The following is a 16,919-nucleotide window of genomic DNA, read 5'->3' on the forward strand; positions in this document are numbered from 1 at the left end:
CATTGAGCGCCCATCATACACCAGGCGTTTATTCACTAACTCATTAAGCATATATTTATGGCCTGCCTATGCTATGACTCTCTCCCGGGAATCAAATATTCAAGAGAAAACAGGGTGTACACGCTCCCTATACTCATGGGGCTTACAAATCAGTACTCTAAAACAGCGGTCCCCAGCCTTTTTGGTACCAGGGACCGGTTTCCTGGAAGACAATTTTTCCACGGAAGTGGGGGGGGGGGATCAGGGCGGGGATGACGGTTCAGGCGGTAATGCTAACAATGGAGAGCGATGGGGAGCGGCAATGAAGTTGCGCTTGCTCGCCGCTCACCTCTTGCTGTGAGGCCTGGTTCCTAACAGGACTGTCTGGTACCAGTCCAAGGCCCAGGGGTTGGGGACCCCCGCTCTAAAAGGTGATTTGAACTGGAACCTGATGAATGCAAAGAACAATAAAATGAAGAATGAAGTCAGTCATGTGAAAAGTGTGGCTAGAGCATAAATAATGAGTGCAATTATGGTGCAAAATGAGGTTGGAAAGATATGAAAGGGCCAGACCATGTAGGACCTTGGAGGCTCTTAAGGAATTTGGAGCTTAAGTGCAACAGAAAGCCATTGAGGAAGTGTAAACAAATGACTGGCACAATCCAGTCTTAGAAAAGATTCTCCTAGCTGCTCATTGTTCTGGATAATGGACTTGAGAAATCTGAGACTCTTATAATACTCTAGGTAAGAGATGATAGTGGCTTGGCTATGATTGGTGACAGTGGATATGGAGAGAAGTGGACACAGTCACCTATCTTTTGCAAGTAGAATCAACTGGACTTGCTGACGGACTGGATGTGGGTAAGGTAGAGAGGAATCAGTGTCTACTCCTAGGTTTTGAGTCTAAGAAACTAGTATATTCTGGTATCATTAAAAGGGATAGGATTGACTGGAACAGAAACAGATGGGGTCAAGGGAAAACAATGATTTTCTTTTGAACATGTTAAATTTGAGATGCTTTGGAAGCATCCAGGTATAGCTGTCAAAGAGGAAAGAAGATATGTAAGCGTGCACCGAGAGGAGTTTTTTGGCTTAAAGATGTAAACTGAGGGTCACCAATATATAAACCCTTTGAAATGAATAAAATTACCTAGAGAGCAAGTATAAATAAAGAAAAGGTGGGGCTGAAAAGTAAGCCCCACAGAGAGGTAAGGTTGTGGGAAAGCCAGCTAAGGAAACAGAGGCAGCTCAGAAAGTAAGGAGAGAAAGCAAGAACATGTGATGTCAGAGAAGCCAAAAGAGAATGTCCTGGGCACTTTATAGTTGCAGACATATGCAAGGCTTTCATGCTTCTCATTCCCCCAGAAGATATTATATTCTATGTGTATTGTGTATCTGCGTCTGTATGTGGGTATGTCTCTGTATGTGTGTGTCAATAATCCTTATAACAACCCTGAGATGTAGGCATTATTTTATTCTCTCTGTTTTCCTAATGATGTAATGGGTTTTAATAACTTAAAAACAAGCCAATCATGGAATGACGGAGCTAGAATTCATGCCTATGCCTAGTGACTCCATAACATAGTCTTATTATCATCTTTTGTCACCTTACCAACCCTTCTGTCAAGAGAGGTATTTCCAAAGTCCATGAAAAGTGAGAGAGGCCACCCAAACACAGTTTGAACTTCCAAGGGAGATAGAATCTAACAGGAGTTTGCTTAAAAAACAGAGAGTGATGGACATTTCAGGAAAAGAGATGATTCATACATAGAAGGTACAAATGTGTACGACTATCTGGCACAAATGTATTTTTATTGCCCTGGTATCCCCTAGTAGATTATGACCTGCCAGATTATAAATCAATGACTGTTTCATAATCTGCCTTGAATACACACAGTGACTATATTTTATTGATACTAGCTCTGAAGCTCAGATACCTGGAAAGTATATTTTGAAATAAATTATGACTTAGAAGTTTGACAGAGTTGTGCTACAACTCAGATTATTATAAGGTTAAACAACAAGTCATCCTACGTGCTCCCAAAATACAAGAAATCAATACAGCATAAATTCTAAATAGACCGACAGAGTATATCCTAGCTCTACCAGCATCACTCATTTGTTCAGTAAGTCTTTATTAAGTAACTGTTCTGTACTAAGCACTCTTGCAGTCCCTGAGGATTCAATTATGGGCAAGGCAGACACAAATTCATGCCCTCATGGAGCCTGTAATCCAAGGTGGTTTGTCAGACAATAAACAAGATAAGGAAGTAAAATATTGTATGCCATACAGTAATAAGGGTTAAAGAGAAACAAGAAGGCAGGGAAGGAAGATAGAAAGTATCAGAGATATGGAAAAAATTTTTAATAATGTAGCCAAAGAAGTTTAAACTGTAAAAGTAAAATTTGGGTAGATAACTAAAAGAAGTAAGAGAATGAGTCATGCAAATAACAAGGGGATGAACATTCCAGGTTTAAAAAAAAAAAAGTAAATGCTAAGTCCCTGAGGCAGATTTATGCTTAGTGTGTTGAGAAACAGCAAGGAGGCCAGTGTGACTACAGTGAAGTAAAGGTGGGGAGAGAGGAAGAAGGGAGGTTTGAGAGCTAGTATGATGATCAAAGTCTTTTTGGACTTTAAAAGACTTTGGCTTTAACATTGTGTGAGAGTGATTTTCTGGAAGAGTTTTCAATAGGGGAGGGACACACAATGACCAACTTTTCAACAAGAATAAGGGCACAAAGGCAGAACCAAGAAAGCAGTTAGGAAGCTACTGCAATAATTCAGGTGAGAGAGATGACAGTGGCCTGGATCAGGAAGATGGTAGTATAGGTAGTGAGAACTGGTAGGATTCTGAATATATCTTGAAGATAGAGTGAAAGGGTTTGCTGTCAGATCTGACTTGGGCTGTGAAGGAAAGAGAAGGATCAATGAGGACACTACGGTTTTCAGTCTGAGCAAATAAAAGATGGCGCCATGTTGACTGAGGCGGAGAAAACTGTGGAGGAACAGATCTGGGTGAAGATAACCGAAATTCAGTTTTGATACATCAATTTTTAATACTTGTTAGAAATTCAAGAAGAGATATTTAATAAGCATCTGATATAAGAGGTTGAAATTCTGGAGAGAGGTCTGCATAGGAGATATAAATGGAGGAGGCATCAGTATGTAGATGTTCCTTTTTGTAAAACATAAAACCGAATGAAATCACCTAGGAATTGGAAAGAGAAAAACTAGTTCTGAGACTGAGGCCCGGGGAATTTCAATGTTTAAACTCCCAAAGACCCAGACACAAGGAAAAACCAGCAAAGGAGACTGAAAAAATTTTTGAACAGAAACCTTATCTTGTAAAGTGTATGTGTGGTGGGGAGGGGGATGAAATGTGAAGTAGTCAAGTTCTATTGAAGCAAAAATAAAAACAGATATGGCTGTGTTTTCACAAGAAATATTATGAGTGTGTGTGTATGCACACAGTCGGGAAACATACACACTGACATTAATGAGATGTCCTCTGGGTGATGGGAATATGCATAATTTTTAATTTCTTCTTTGCTTTTATCTGTGTTTTCTAAGTTTCTGAATTTCTACTATCAAAGCTATTTGTTATTTGTGATATTTTTTTAAGTGTGGGACTGAGGGATCTACTTTCTAAATTTCTGCCCCAGTCCCTCTTACGGTCTTATCTCCTCTCAATCTGCCCCTCCTTGGAAGTCTGCAAGTCAAGTTAAATTTGGGTCTCCTTTAGGCATTCTGAATATATCTTGAACCCCTTTGCCCCAGTGGTTCTGTTCACGCTGCTTCTTAGCCCTGATATGCTCTTGTTTCATGGCCTTAAGGCAGAGTTTTTAAGAGTATGGGCTTGGAGTCAAGTAGACCCGGGTTTGAATCCTGGCACTGCCATCTGTTGGCTGTGTGCCCTTGGTCACTTAGCCTCTCTGAGCCTAACTAGAATGAGAATAGTACCTACTTCAAAGAGGTTTAATGAGGATTGAATGAAGTAATATTTTTCAATAGTCCCTTTATAAAATCTTCCCAGGTCCCTCACCTTGCAGTATGTGCTCTATTCTGAATGCAAGTGGCATTTTTGTCCACACTTTTTTATGTTATTTATTAAGCTAATATTATAGCTATTTATACATGTTTTGTCTTCCAATAGACTTCAAACTCTTTAAAGATTAAATCTGTGCCATACGCAACACCTAGTATTAACAGATATTCAATAAATCCTGCTGAATGAACGAATAAGTAAAGGGAGTTGCCTACACTTCGCTTTCTGGTCAGTTACTTGATTGAGACGTAAAGATAGTGCCCCCTGCCCCACTGTGGAAAACTGGAAAATGGATATTGAAACTCAAATGGGTCCAGGCAACAGGGGACATCAAAAAGAGAAGTATGGACTAACAAAGTAGGAGGGAGAAACCATTGGTGTTCCCCATGGCTTTTCGATATATTAAGGAAAATAGCATCATAGAACTAGAAAGAGTCCTGTAGATGATTCAGTTTAACTGAGACCCATGGAGAATAAATGATTTTTAGCAGGCCTAGGACCAGAACCCAGAAAATCTCGTCTCAAAACCCAGATTTAATCACATCCTGCAACTTGGTGTCTGTTCTTCTACAATTTTCTAAGCATATAACCTTTAATACATAGATTTTTTATTTAAATGGAATATTAGTATGAAATCTATATTGCAATATATTTTTATTCTTCTCTACATAATGTATTATAAATACCTTTTGAGATTAGTTCATTTTGATGATGGGGATAATGATAAGAATAATTAAAATTCACAGAGAGCTTACCATGTTCTAGGCACTGTGCTTAGCGTTTCAAATGAAACGTCATTTAACTATCATTTATAAAAACTGTAAGATAGATCATTTTATGTATATTTTATGCTTGAAGTATCTGGGACTGAGAGAGAGAGAACAGTTTGGCTAAGATTCTAAAGCAAGTGAGTAGCAGAGCCAAGATTCACACTTAGAGCTTCTATTTCTTTTTAACAGTTGCATAGTATTCAATTATATGAGTGCACAAATATTTATTTAATTACTCCCTATTTTTGGATATTTAGATTGTTTATAGATTTTACTACTATCATAAACAATGTTGCACTTTAATTACTTTTAAAACTATTTCTATAGGACAAATGCATAATACTGCTGGCATGAATCTTTCCACATTTTACAATCTATTAATTTAGATTGTAAAAGGTGGCATTAACTTCACTCTCAGTCCCTTCTCCTTAAGCTTGTCAATTCTGGGTACCACACAATGTTCTTTCCATATGAACCTGCTTTCTCTTGCTTCTATACAAGTTCCTGAGTGAGGCCATTTCTCCTTAGATATCTCACCAGGAGGTTCATTCATTCATTTAACAGAAGTCTGGTAGAAAAAAAAAAGGAGGAGGAATAGTAAAACCATATTATTTTATTTTCAGTGTACAGAGCCTTTTCCCTTTTACTCCCATTTCAAACTAAAACAAAATTACCACTAAGAAAGTCTGATTATCCCCATTTCATATATCAGAAAACAGAGTCTCCAAGATAATAAATTATTCGCTTTAGGTTATAACTCTGATGTGGTAGGTGTTAGAGGTTGGTAGCTATGTTTTTTAATTCATCATATATAGGTGAATATATATATTCTATACATGTATATTCTTGTATAGATAATGGGAAGAAATTAATACAATAATTTTTAAAAGCTTTCAAAATGTTATAGATCTATGATCAAAAGTAGTAAATGATAGGAGTTTATATAAATAGTATAACTAATATGATATTTCAATTCAGGGTCCTATTTTCAGAAGCACTAGGCTGCTTTATTCAATGTTCTATATCATATACTTTGGGTTCATAGCATAATAAAATTAATCACTACCCCATTATAAAAAATAATATATATTTAATATGCATGAAAGTACTTTGCCTCAGGTAATCATACGGTCTCATATTGTACCCTAAATGAATATGAAGAGACTAGCACACCATTGTAAAGCAATTACACTCCAATGAAGATGTTAAAAAAATTTTTTTAAATAAAAAAATAAATAAATGAATATGAAAAAGAAGTATTGGTGGGTAGAATTTACCATAAATGACAACTTACATAGTAATCAGATTCACAGCTTGCATTGTCTTTTATTTTCAACAATCTTCTCAAACGCTGACCATCTTTCTGGCACAAATTTCTCTTATATAACTTAATCCCCACACAAGCAAATCATACAGCTCAGGACATCAACACTAAAATGATTCCTTCTGCCTGAGCAATAGCCTGATCACGTATAGGGGTGTCAATGTTGCATATGCCATGGATGGCTTTGATACATTTTCCTGAAAACCAGTGCATCCCATAGATAAGAGACACTCTGAGGTATAATGATACCGAGAGCGTTATAGTCCGAGGAAAGCTCCACTGTTGTAGCTATCTCAAGCACACATCTGTGACCTCGTAAACAAGAAAACCCAGCACCCCCTCCATTTAGCCCAGGACAAAAAATATGCCATATTTTAACTGAAACCCCCTTAAAGCAAAAAAGGGCCATAAAATAACATTGTACCAAAGTGAAATCTGTAATTTTGTACATTAATTAAAAGGTGCTGGCAGTAGAATAAAGCTCACTAAATCATTGTAAATCATTACACGACTGGTTTAGTAGTCCATGAAGACCTAAAACAGCCTTCTACAGCAAAGCAATAAAAATGATGTAATCCACTGTTAACTAGTCTCAATTTAATTATCATGCAGGGATTCTAAATTTCTTCCCATTTTGCAGCCTTCAGCTGCTTTCTTGTTATTTATGGCACACCTCTCAAGACTGTAAAGCATTATGGTACATATTATATTGCCTATCATCAGGTGCTTGAAAATGTGGTTTTGCATTTTTAACTCAATCTCTAGTTACTTATTAATAGCTAATATTTATTGAGTGCCTACTTTGTGTTAAATAATATATAAGCATAATTTAATGTAAGTTTCACAACAACCCTGAGGGGTAGGTATGATTACTACCTACATTAAATATCTCTCGAAATTGAGGTTTAGAGGTGAAGAATCTTGCCAGAAGTCTCATACATATAATAAATGGCAGAGTCAGGACATGAATCCAATTCTCTCTGGCTCCAAAGCTCACACTCAACATAATCAGATGATATTGTTTCCCATCCGACCAAATGGGTTGGTTAGTTAAACCTTATGCACTGGCTGCAAAACATTCTGGAGACTCTGCTTTCCACTAAATTCTTATGTAATGTCAGTCAGCTTCATTCGGAAGCTGTACAAACAAACCAAATAAATATAGGTAACTCTGTCTCATGGAATCATTTAGATCAGGGCTTCTCAAGCTTAGACCTGTTGACATTTTGGACTAGACAATTTTTTGGTTTTGGGGGGCTGCCATCTTGTGCATTGCAGGATGTTTAGAAGCATCCCTGATCTGCAGATGCCAACAGCACACACCTCCTCTAGTCGTGATGAATAAAAATGTCCCCAGACACTGTCAAAGGTTCCTTGCAGGTCAAAGTCATTCCCAATTGAAAACTGCTGATTTATTTAAAACTCATCCTTGTCAAGGTCTATGTAATCATCATAAAAGAAGACAACTAAGAGTCATCTGGCTGTGTCAGTCCCACAAAGTGTTTTTCTGAAATGTCCTAATAATTCTAAGGAGAGTAGTTTGGAGAGTAGTAGGCAAGTAGATTTGCCTTACTCCTTCTTTACACTGCCACTTGTTTCTGGCTGCATTATCTTGTTTTGGAGCTTGGAATTTCAACTTGAGAAATACAGATTAAACTGTCAGAGTCAAAGAAGACACTGCCTTACATTAACTAAGCATAGTTCTGAATATTCACAAATTACAAAAAATAAATGTGAGAACAGTATCCTATGGTACACATCACCATTTCAAAGGCTATGTGAAATACAAAGTTCATTATAATTTTTTAAAGATAAAGAATAATAACTTTATATAGCAATTTTCACGTTGGTTTTTCAAAATCATTTTTATTTTTAAAAAAGTAATATAATATTATTTACCTTTCTTCTGGGTCTTTAAAGGATTCTACTACATTACCTGTATTGTGTAATACTTTGTATTAAAACAAACTAATTTTTTAAAAAATATTTTAAAATTATTCTTCTGCAAAATATTATGATGCAACGGGCTGCATTACTATTACAGGGCCCATTAGTGCCATTATGACTATGAACTTTTAATTTTCCTCAGGACATTTATGCTCAGAAGTTTAAAGTCAGTGGCCTATACCTAGAGTTGTAAAAACTAATCATTAGGGAATTATTCTTAGGTCTTTATATGACCAACAGAATCACATCAACATAAAATACATTTTCTTGCATCTAACTTTTTCCTTTAAATTTCCTGAATAGTTTGACTAAAATAAAAGAAGCTATTTGAAACAGCAATTATGTATCAACCATACGGTTGTTGAGAAGATTAAACTCAATAACATAGGAAACCTAGGAAACATCTGATATTCAAAGGCCTAGATGTGATTAATAGTCGAAACGACCAGTTCTGTACTTTTCACTCTGGGTCTGGCACTTCACTTATATTTGTGTAACTAATTCACCATAATCACTCAGTGAGGCTAATAGTGTTACAACCTGTTCCCCATTTTAAAAATGAGGAAGAGAGGCAAAGCAATGTTAAGTAACTTGCCCGAGGTTACATAGCTAATAAGCCACAAAGCTGGGATTCAAACTCAGGCAATCTTGTGCAAGGGTCTGTACTCTCAACCATATCACAAGTCACTGGAAACCACAATGAAACAATTCCATGGTGTTTATCTAATAAAATGGAAAAGTTATCTAATATAATGGAAAAAGGATAAGTCTGAGTTCCAAACAAATCAGACGTATGTATGTGTGTGTATATACACACACACACACACACACACGTGTGTGTATGTGTCTAAAATTATATATACATATAATTTTATTTTTCCATTTCCCTGTTACATGACAGTGGAAGGAAACAACCCTCAATTTTAACAACAGAAAAATCACTGCCCTGTATGATTGTTATGAGTATTAAATAAGATATATAATGCTTGGCACGGTGCCTGATGTGCTCAATAAATGATAGTTATTAGAGCAGAGAAGAGCCCGCACCAAGACCTTTGCTTGTTTCCCAAGCAAAGGTACATACACGACTAAAGTTACATACAATTCAAATGAGATTAGAACTGAAAAAATCTCGATATTTTTTCTCTTGTTTGAGAATTTAAAGGAAATGGAAGCAAGCTTATGGCATAATGTTTTTTAGAACTACGTTTTAACCAACTGAGAGAAAGGAATATCAAGAAAATATTTTCTCAGTTACAGATAGTTGAAATGCAAACTCAAAATTTAAATTTTCCTGGGTTATACAAGCACATCATAAACTAAAAAATATTTCTTTTGAGGCTCCTATAGTCTTATATTCTCCGAACTCCACGCAATGAAAGTGATGACTAAATGATGCCTCGGGACTAGGATTAACATTTCTGTGAATATTAAAAATAACACATATTTCTCAATTGTAGAATGTTCCAGCTTTGTAGTAATACACCTTCAGTTTATCCAAATGCCAAACTGATCAGCTTTAGCATATATCAACATATATCAAAAGGTAGTCTTCACTATTTTATGAAGTTAGTTTAAACTCTATCTACCAAAATAACAAAGCAAAAAGTATAAGGAGGAATAGTTGGATGTGTCTCTTCATCTCATGAGGATAGAAATCCCGGGAGAAAATGGTACACAAATAAGTGCAATATTTTTCACGATTAACTTTATCTCATATTTTTCTTCCTGTAATTTCACCTACCTTTCGTTGGCACTTAATTTAGTTTTTCTATATAAAATGCTCTGACAATTCCATAAGAGACAATATAATATGACTCCTATAAAATCTTCAACATGTTTTGAAGAAATGTAAAAAAACTTAGAATTAGTAAAATCTTTTAGTCATGAAAGTAAACATGTTTAATGAGATAAATTATTGACTAGGGAACAAAACAATGTCAACAAGCAGAGTGTAACCTGAAGATATTATGTAGCTACTTAAATATTCTCAAAGTCTGTATATTTTGTACTGGTTGGACATAATACCTATGAGTGAATTTTTCAGTTTTCACCTTGGCATTTGTCATCATGTCCATAATGTGTACCATGATGTGATGGCAGAGGCTTATGTCTACCTATGAAAGTAAAGTGAAGAACTGGGCAAGTACTTGAATATTCAAATACTACTCCTCTCCTCCAAATAATCTCAATATGCCCTTTAATAAATGAACATTAAAGAGTTTGGTTTCTTGGATGAATTGGGAGATTGGGATTGACATATATACACTAATGTGTATAAAACAGATAACTAATAAGAACCTGCTGTATTAAAAAAATAAAATTAAATTAAAAAAAATAATAAAAATAAAAGCAAATCACAGGTCCTGTGCACACTGAAGGGGAAGGGGATTATGCAAGGGCAAGGATATCAGGAGGTGGTGACCGTGGGGACTACCTTGGAATCTGTCCATCATAGACTTCCAGTACAATATTGAATAAAAAGTTCAAGGACAAAAAAACAAACAAACAAACAAGAGTTTGGTTTGTTTTTGAATGTAGCCTACAGCCAAAATATTACCATGGGATAGCAAAGATCTAGGGGGTGCAGTGAAAATACCTAAATTACATATTTTGTCAAGCAGATTCTAAATGACCAGGGAAAGCTTTTCTCTTAAAGAAGCAGTAAAGCAATTATGTAGAAAGTACTATATTCTATTCACGTTCTTCAAAAACAAACAAACAAAACCAAACCTTGTGGGATCTGTCCGGAGTGCTGAAAAGGTTTCCACTGGAGAAGGGTGGAGGCTGGGTTGTGCATTAACCTGATGAGTTCACAAAGCAGTATTTTCAAGTCCCAACCAAAGATCCTTTGAAACAGAAATTGACATCCATAAAGGACAAAAATAGTCACAACTGATTCTTAAATGTGTAACTGCATGGATATAAGAGAGAAATTACAGGAGGAAATGTCCTGTGCTCCATGAAAGGAATGAGGAGCTCAAGGCACACCTAACAAGAGGTAGCATACCTGAACACTCCAAAACGCAAAAGGATGTCTAGAATGTTGTATAACTAAGAGGATTCTACAGAAAACCTAAGCTTCGCCCCACGGCAGCTAAGGTGGGGGGCTGCACATTGCACAAGGCAGTGCTTCCTTGGCTGCCTCAAAAGGCCAGCAGTTAGCATTAAGGATACGGATTAGCTCTAGATCACTCTCAAGGGACGTAGAACAATGAAACACTATGTAGAGAATGAAGAAAGTGGGAGGAAGCCACTGCCTTCCCACTGACCTGTGCCAGTTTCTTAGCGGAAAGTAAAGTGTGGGAGAATCTACCTGCCTGGCCACTCAAGCTTTTTCGATTCAGCTGAGGCAGCACCAGGATAGTGCCTAAATAAGCACAAGCACTTGTTAACCTCTCCTCGATTTCCCTTTCCCACAGCGCCCGCTCCGGAGGGAAATGGGTGCAGTTGGAAATCCAGCACCAGTTCCAGAGCCCCCCAGGCAGATTCCTCACTTCCCTCTTCGAGGTCCCAAGGGCCAGGGTAGGCTCTGGTCACCCGGCTAGCTCGTGGGCCTGCCCCGGGTTCTTTCCCCAAGTCGCTGTAGCCGGGGCTCTCTCCTTGGCATGCGGCTCATGCTGCCTGCCACTCCGGGGTAACTAGCAGGCTTTGTGTCCGAAGGGAAAGCTACATCCACGGGAGAGGAAAGAGCGGGAGGGCGCAGACTGGGGTTCAGAAAGAAGCACGCTAGCCTGAGCGAAAGCGCTGTGCTTTCAGCACCACCCGCTGTCCCCCCTCTTCCTGCAGCAGGCGCCTGGTCACCGCGGCTAACCGATCTACTGGGAAGCGATTCTCCTTCCTCTTCCTCTCCAACCTTCGCTTCTCTGAATTCTGAGCCCTCGGGTGGTTTGGAGGAGCCCAGTCTGAATTCTAAAAGCACGCACCTGGCCCTCAGGGAGCGGGAACTCGCCTCCGAAGGCATGCAGAATCCCCTTCTCAACCCTTGCGGCCATTCCCTCATTTACTCCATTGCTCTCGCCCTTTCTCCCCAACAGGTTTAACTGAAGCCATCCGCAAATGGAGCGGACTTCACCCTCGAGGTTCTGGCCACCCCCGCTGCTCCACCCTCGTCCCCCTCCCCCAAACCAAACTGTAAGCTCCCAGCAAGCTTATAGCTCATACATCCTTCCCGGGCCCGGGGACACTTGGGTAAACAGACACTTAGCAAGCTTACCCCCCTGTTGGCGGCGCAGCAGGCAGTGAGGCGCGGTCTAGCTAGCCCCCCATAAAGTTGGGCCGCGCGGATCAGCGGGGCAGAGCCGGCCTCTCCAGTGCCGGGCTCCCCCCCAAGATGATCTTAAGCTCATCTCCTGCGCTCCGTGCGCGCAGAACAGCAGAGCTGAGGGCGGCGCGTGCAGCAATTCTCCCTGCTGCTGAGAAAGGGGAGAAGGGGGGAAGGGGAGAGCGCGGCGGAGGGAGGGGTGGTAGTTTGTATTTATAGAGAACAGTTCTCAGCGCAACTTTTTGGTGCCACCAAGTGGCACAGTGAGCTCCTTTAGGAACAGAGACTTCGGGTCGAATCTGGATGGGCAAACCGGCTCCACGGCCAGATGCTCACATGGTGGGAGGGTTGGGGGACATCCCCTCGGACTTGAGTTTTCCCATGTGAACTTTCTCATCTCAATGGCTGGAATTCAGATCCTTAAATTCTAAGAAGGAGCTTGTATTGAGGGGGAATGTGTACCTGTGCCTCCTTCAGACAAGTGGCAGAGGTGTCAAGGACACTGGGCAGATGCCAGTAGTCTCCTAGGAGTCTAGGAACCCTTGTCTCAGGAAGAATATGTTTCCTTCTCTCCCCTAACCCTTCTGTCCAGATTACAGTCTTCTCAAACATCACTCTTAAGCCGTCCTGCCATCCTGAGTGCCCAACCTTTAAAGTACGATGCCATTCATTTTCCTTGTGTTGGAATCAATTCCAGATTCTTTACCAAACCCTCATTCAAAGACCATCACAGCCTGCCACCAAACCTCCTTCTTTAATTGCTACCTTTAAAAAAGCATGTGATGGGCTTCCCTGGTGGCGCAGTGGTTGGGAGTCTGCCTGCCAATGCAGGGGACACGGGTTCGAGCTCTGGTCTGGGAGGATCCCATATGCCGCGGAGCAACTAAGCCCGTGTGCCACAACTACTGAGCCTGCGCATCTGGAGCCTGTGCCCCGCAACAAGAGAGGCCCCCACAGTGAAAGGCCCACGCACCGCGATGAAGAGTGGCCCCCGCTTGCCGCAACTAGAGAAAAGCCCTCGCACAGAAACGAAGACCCAACACAGCCAAAAATTAATTAATTAATTAATTAAAAAAAAAAAAAAAAAAGCATGTGACTTTAGACTCTGTGGATCCAAACCTCTCCAGACAGCACTCAGGACTCCAGGTTCTCCTGGCTACAAGCTAGGTGTCTGACTGTCCTTCTCACCCATTTCTACAGACCTCTTAGCATGCATTACACCAACAGCAAAGCCAAGAGCTTACAAATGCCTTTGATACTTTGAGGGAAAATACGTTGAAGCTTCCTTTATCCAGATTTTCTGGGCGCTCTTCCTTCCTTGTATGCAGATCGTCAAACCCATAAAATCATACACACTGCTACTGCATGGGACCTTAGTGACCCAAAACACAGAAGAGCCTCTACATTTTGCAGATGGAGAAACGGAGTACACAGAGGTAAAGGGACTTGTTCAAGGTCACACACTTTCCTAGAGACAGCCCAGAGACTACCCAGGTGATACTAAACAAACACATTTATGCCAAACCTGACTTCCAGGCTCCTGCTCCTTATACCACCTTACACAGCCCATTCAGTCATATTTAGCTCTCTTTTCTTCCCTCTCCCTCCATATCCCTCTCTCTGACCCCATCCTTTGCCAAAGTCCCATAAAGGAACCTAGGGTAAGGACATCTTCCTAGCCCCAATTGGAGTACATAAACTTGAGCTTAAAGGTGCAGAGTTGCAGGTGTACCCCCTTAAAATGGCCCCTGTTCTCAAAAACCTCTCCTCAGTAGTGTAGTCATGGAAGTGTCATTTTAGAAATGGAACACTGGCATTTACACCCAACCAGGTCCCTCTTTTGCTGTCTCTTTTCAGGGTGAAGCACCAGCAAATGCTCTTATTAGCCTCCCACCGACACCTAATGGCTTCAGAAATAGAGAAGCCCTCCTCCTTTGGTAAATGCACCCCTTTGTGCACATGTATCAATATGCAAGAAAAGAGAGAGAGAGGAAGAGAGGTGTCCAAACGCTCCCTTTGGCTCAGAGCTCTATTTTTTCTCCTCTGAATTTTTTTTTTTTTTTTTAGTTCATTTTCTATGGAAACGAGCCCACTTAAATTCCTCACTTATGCAAATACAAGCAAAATGATATTCATAAACCTCTCATTGGAGCGACGCCGCGGTAGCCTGGGCTCCCGACTAGAGATTCATGTCTGATTCACACAGCACACGTCCTTGTGGGGTGACTTTCCTAAACTTGCAGGACCTCGTAGCGTCCCTGGCTCCACCACTGCCCCACCTGCCCACCACCTGCCCTCCCGGGTCCCTTCGCCTAAGCTCCCGCCCCTTGCCTGACTGCTCACCATCCCTGCGCTGGGGGAGGGGCTCCGGAGGGCTCCTACTGCCGCGGCGACCCAAGAGCCGAAAGAAAGAAAAACGCGCGGTGCTTACCAGGTGCGCGCCCGGAGCCTGGCGCCCCGAGCCAGCCGCTCCTCGCGGGCTCCCCGCGCTCGCGGAGCAGCCTGGGCTGCAGCTGGGGCGCTAGTGGCGACGACGGAGGCAGCGGCGGCAGCAGGCGGAGCAGCTCCGTTCGCGGCCCGCGGCGTTGGCGCTCGCGCTCTCACGCCAGCACGGGGAGCGCGTGCTGCGCTTAAGTAGACGCAGCTGGAAGCGCAGCGCCCGGCCGGCTCCTACTCCTGCAGCGCGCGGCGGGGGCGGGAGAGCGACCAGGCGCGCACACACTGGGTAACGAGGGTCTTGAAGGCTCGTAGTCTTGCGGTTCGGGCGAGGGTAGCCTCGGGCTCCCTCTGCAGCTCCTCGGCTTCCCTCCGGGAGCCGAGGAAGGAGAAGAGCTGTGCGGGGAGGCGTGGGGAGCGTGTCAATCATAGAGAAGCTGGGGGAGCAGGTAGATAATAAGCTTCTCTCTAACGATGGCACTTAAACCCCTGACAGTGATTGGGAGAAGGGGCGTCACTGCTGGAGGGTAGAGAAAACCAGGAAGTCAGGGAACCCCAGGATGATTCAGAGGTGTGAGTGGTTAGAAAGAACTGTCTCTTTAATGGTATTACTTATTAATAATGCCATTTTGCATTTGTCTCCATTTCTTACAAACGAGTCTTTCTACGTCTATTAAAATTTCTTCCTCCGTAGCAATTAAATATCTTTTTACTTCCTTAAATGACTTTGCTTCTCTTCCCCCACTTCCCCCGTAACTGACCAAGATTGTAAAAAAATGCTGAGGTTATCTTTAAATTCCGAAATCAGACTTCATTTCTGCCTCTGAAAAAAGAGATTGGTATAAATTAATCGCATGACTTAATTTAAAGAAAAGAAAGACATTGCACAATATAATTATTATTATTTCTCATTATATTTCCCTAGCCATGTGCTTGCAGCAGTTGGGTGAAAGGTCGAAAGAGCAGGACACTGAAGTCAGGAGGTTGGTTACAATGTATTCATTGCTAATGTAGGTTTCCCACAAGACCCTTGAAAGCAAGGCAAGTCGTTCTTTGATAGCTTCAGGATTCAACAAGAAAAAGACATGCATCTATCACACCTCGTTGATCTTTACAATGGCATCTTTCTTCTCCCCGTTTTCATGTGTACTCTGATGGTGGCGTTGTTCATTTTTGATATTCTTTGATTGCAATCCGCAAAGCAAGCTTTAGTACTTTGTAGAGGGGCCGGTAAAGCTCTGGTTGACCTTCCTGAATAAGAAAGATGAAAAAGATGGTATAGATGAGAAAATACAAAAATAGGAATATAAAGGGGAACTAATGACTAGATGATTCTGGAAATGTGATTAAGTCTGATGTGTAAAATGATTTGTTAGCCCAATTGACTGAGGCATTGGCGATAAAGACGATCATAGATTTGATCCTTGGGTGGACCACTTGGCTTTGAATGAGCGTGGAACACAATAAGTTCCCCATCTTTTTTCATCATTTGGAACTAGCTCAAAGTACACAAGTGAGTGGGCTGAGCCTATGTAAGAAGGGGTTCTCATGGTGGCTACTCAAGTCACTTAAATTCTTCAATTTCCTACACATATTTCCGGCCCGGCTGTCTCCCAGGGTTATGGAGAGGATGGGATGCAATAAGATATTTCAAAGCATGTCAGAAATGATAAAGCACTCCATAAATGTATTATATAGTTTATCAAGACATACCCATGTCCTATGCTCTAAAAGCTAGAATGCAAAGAATATTCCCCATGTTGAACAACAGTGATATTTTCAGGTGAGAAGGAAAACAATGTTATATAATCTTAAATTGTTCAGTGACATTTTACGATACAGCTTTATCTCATAATTGTAAAGTGCTGAATTAGGTAAAAATTAAAATTAAAAGGACCATTGTTTTCAGTCCCAAAGCAAATTCTGATTATAAATTGCTCAAGGGTAAGACTTTTGCCTTAGGATGAGCTATTAGTAATCAAAATATTTTAATTCTTATGTAGAATAGTAAAAAAGAATGAAAAAGCTATTTATACTTATAATTAAGTTCAAAACTTGGAGTCTCCATTGATTCCTTTCTTTTTCTCACACGTGACCATCTGTCAGGAAACCCTGTTGGCTCTACCTTCAAAATATATCCAGAATCCTTCAAC

General features: G+C 40.7%; 1 protein-coding gene across 2 annotated transcripts in view; it reads right to left on the bottom strand.

Moving 5' to 3' along the window:
- The window catches only part of GRM5 (glutamate metabotropic receptor 5), a 547,875-nt gene extending 533,118 nt beyond the window's left edge, over positions 1–14,757 (bottom strand). The window contains exon 1 of one of the 2 annotated variants that reach the window (XM_082340447.1): positions 12,283–14,757. The gene's annotated coding sequence lies outside the window, so the exon portion shown is untranslated. The other variant, XM_082340448.1, reaches the window with a different exon arrangement.
- Between the last annotated feature and the right edge of the window lie 2,162 nt (positions 14,758–16,919).

Source organism: Balaenoptera borealis (genome assembly GCF_965194805.1).
Source record: "Balaenoptera borealis genome assembly, chromosome: 11".
In the NCBI taxonomy this organism is placed as follows: domain Eukaryota; kingdom Metazoa; phylum Chordata; class Mammalia; order Artiodactyla; family Balaenopteridae; genus Balaenoptera; species Balaenoptera borealis.